Consider the following 3,497-nt stretch of genomic DNA (forward strand, 5'->3'; position numbering starts at 1 on the left):
TAAGAAGTTACCCTTATTTTTGAAGAATCATTGTCTGAGATGTTTAAAACATAAATCTGAAAAGAATTTTCAAAAGAAAGTCATGAGAGAAAAATGCTGGTAAAAAAATAAAAGGGGGCCCCTTCTCCACCAAATTTTGTTTTTGTTTTTGTTTTAGCAGAATGTTTTAAGCATCATAGATGTGTGAAAAAAAAATATATTATGATTTTTGGTGCAGGAGATATTTCTAGCTCTATTCTACAGAGACCCTATAAGTGTGTGTATGTCTACGTATGCATGCCCTCACGCACGCACGCGCTCATGTGTGTGTGTCTGTCTAAAATTACTTAGTACAACAGTATTACTCTACCTTACATTTTTACATTAGAGCTTTTTGTACCATGCATCTTGTAGCTTTTCTACTCAGAAAGCTGCTTACATAACTGACAGGCACTATATTGTTTTAAGGCTAGCAAACCAATTGGGAATGTTATCTCAGATGAGCGATACGTGTCATCACAGGATACAGACTGAGAAGTTCAGTAACTGATACTTACCCAGAAATATCAACATCTTCCATGAAAAGAGCAATGTCACATATTCATGTGAGGAAGGTGAATAAAGTGTTATAGAAATAAAGCAAATATATTGAAAACAAACTCCAGGAGAGGAGGAACAGAGAATAATATTTTGAGGTAACGAAACAAATATTCTATATAGGCAGGCATGGCTGTGTGGTAAGAAGCTGGTTTCCCAACCACATGGTTTTGGGTTCAGTCCCACTGCGTAGCACCTTGGGCAAGTGTCTTCTACTATAGCCTTGGACTGACCAAAGCCTTGTGAATGGATTTGGTTGACAGAAACTGAAAGAAGCCCATTGTATATCATCATCATCATCATCATCATCATCATCGTTTAACGTCCGCTTTCCATGCTAGCATGGGTTGGATGATTTGACTGAGGATTGGTGAACCGGATGGCTGCACCAGGCTCCAATCTGATCTGGCAGAGTTTCTACAGTTGGATACCCTTCTAGGTCAGCTCTGATTGAGCCAATCTATGATCAAAAGATTTCCAGCTATGACCATCATGTCATTTTTCAAGTATAGTGTATCCAAGGCCATATTACTAAATGTGTCCTTTTTAAAACAGTAGGTAGAGTGTGAGATGAAAAAAATTTAGTTGCTATTTCAAGCAAGTACAGCCACACCAAGAACGACGTACGTAAAGAATGATATAATGTACATCATCGCAAAGTACCATTATATAGGTTACATAATCCTTATCATCTCTTAATCTTCAAGGCAAAGAATTAAACCTTCGCTTCAAGATATTAATAGCACACACTTCAGCTTTTCAGCCGTCTTGGATTGGTTCTGTTGGATCTTAATCTGATTTATACTTCCTGAAGCTTGAAATGTTGTAAACATCTTTCAAAATAATTATGTTCTACATCTGAAGCATCCACATCTTTTCTTTGCTGATATTTAATGTATTTCCTGGCTCTTTTAAGACGTTACAAGTGATGAGACACACCCTATAATTAGCGAAATATATTATGGGAAAGAGAAAGAAATGTTTTTGATGATTTATATACAAATCATCAAAGGTTATTTTGTAAAAATATCTGATTTAGAACAAAACAGCTGTTATCATCATCATCATCATCATCATCATCGTCATCATAATCATCATCATCATCGTCGTTGTCATCATCATCATCATAGTCATCATTATCATCTAAAACCCACAATTCCATGCTGCCATCGATCACATGGAATTTTTTGAGGCAGATTTTCTACAGTTACCTTCCCTTCCTGATGCCAAATTTCACCTGTTTCCAAACAAGATAATATTTCCCCATTGTCTGACATATTTTTCAAAGAAGACTGGAAAATGAACAACTCCGCTCATATGACAATGATGCTCGTTTACAACCATCACATGATGGCAAGACAAGGGTACACACACACACACACACACACACACATATCTCTCTCTCTCTCTCTCTCTCTCTATCTATCTATATTGTTTTCATATTCTTTCTTTTACTTGTTTCAGTCATTTGACAGTGGCCTTGCTGGAGCACCACCTTTAGTCGAATCAAATCGACCCCAGGACTTATTCTTTGTAAGCCTAGAACTTATTCCAACATCCCTGAAAGTTTCTTCCGAATCCATCCTGTGGTTATCTTCTGTGGATATCTTTTCCACAGACAAACAAACAAAGACTGAAAACAATACCTCTGCCTTCGCTAAGGCAGAGGTAATAATAATAATAATAACAATAATAATAATAATAATAATAATAATAATAATAATAATAATAATAATAGATAAGGCAGATGTAAGTACTGTCTTGAGTCCTAGGACTCACAGGGCCAGTCAGTTACCCAATTTCCATAAGTGACCAAGATCACTACATTTTTTTATAAACGGGACTTCTGTCCATCATAGGGTTACTCCTTTACATCTGAGTGGACTGGTGCAATGTGAAATGAAGTGTTTTGCTTAAGAACACTACACACTGGCTGGTCAAGGAATTGAAACCACAATCTTGTGATTGTGAGCACAACACTCTAACCACTTGGCTATGTGCATTCACTTTGCAAATAGGGAAAGCTGTATTCCATAGAAAAAGGAAAGGCAAAAAAAAAATATTGGAATTTGGTATCAGAAAGATTGGAGCTTTATGAAATACAAACACACAAAAAAAAAAACAAGAAAAAAACAGGAGAAAATGGAAATCAAATGGGTGAAAACAAATAAAAAATAACTCATCTAAGGAAAAATGCCATTTTTATACTTTTGAAGTCGATATTCAGCAGAGCAATGATTGTGAAATTAAATATCCAAAGCAAAATTTGCAAATTTGCTGATGGAGACAAATTTGTGTATAGAGAATTGTCAGGTTAATAATCTTAAAACATTGATAATTTAATTATAAAGGAAGTGCTGACTACAAGGTTAACAACCTTTTCTAATTAAATTTTCAATTAATCTGTTTTTCACCATCTGGCTTTTTTTGTTTGTTGTTTTAATGAACATTCTCCTGGGCCATCAGACAAAGGTGAAAATTAAACTTCCATTAACAAAGTCTAATAAAATATAAGATGTTTTGAGTTATATCCCTTATCTATTTAGCTGCAGATTAAATATTACTTAACCCCTAATATTTTTTGTTTCTAATTACTACATTAAATCCTTGAGTAATATTTATGATGTTTGAAAATAGTGGAATCAATCAAGTCGATTATATTATTTCTTAAAAAGTATGCAGACTTTATATACTGATTCCTGAAAGCATTTGATCAATTACATTCTGAGGGCTTTTTTTAGGTCCAATACGCATATCATCATCATCATCATCATCGTTTAACGTCCGCCTTCCATGCTAGTATGGGTTGGACGATTTGACTGAGGACTGGTGAACCGGATGGCTGCACCAGGCTCCAATCTGATCTGGCAGAGTTTCTACAGCTTGATGCCCTTCCTAACGCCAACCACTCCGAGAGTGCC

At 35.4% G+C, this 3,497-nt stretch overlaps 1 protein-coding gene across 2 annotated transcripts in view; it reads right to left on the reverse strand.

Moving 5' to 3' along the window:
- Positions 1-3,497, reverse strand: part of LOC106877488 (uncharacterized) — a 34,061-nt gene that overhangs the window by 5,906 nt on the left and 24,658 nt on the right. The gene's annotated exons all lie outside the window — the stretch shown is intronic.

This window comes from Octopus bimaculoides, chromosome 3 (assembly GCF_001194135.2).
Source record: "Octopus bimaculoides isolate UCB-OBI-ISO-001 chromosome 3, ASM119413v2, whole genome shotgun sequence".
Classification (NCBI taxonomy): domain Eukaryota; kingdom Metazoa; phylum Mollusca; class Cephalopoda; order Octopoda; family Octopodidae; genus Octopus; species Octopus bimaculoides.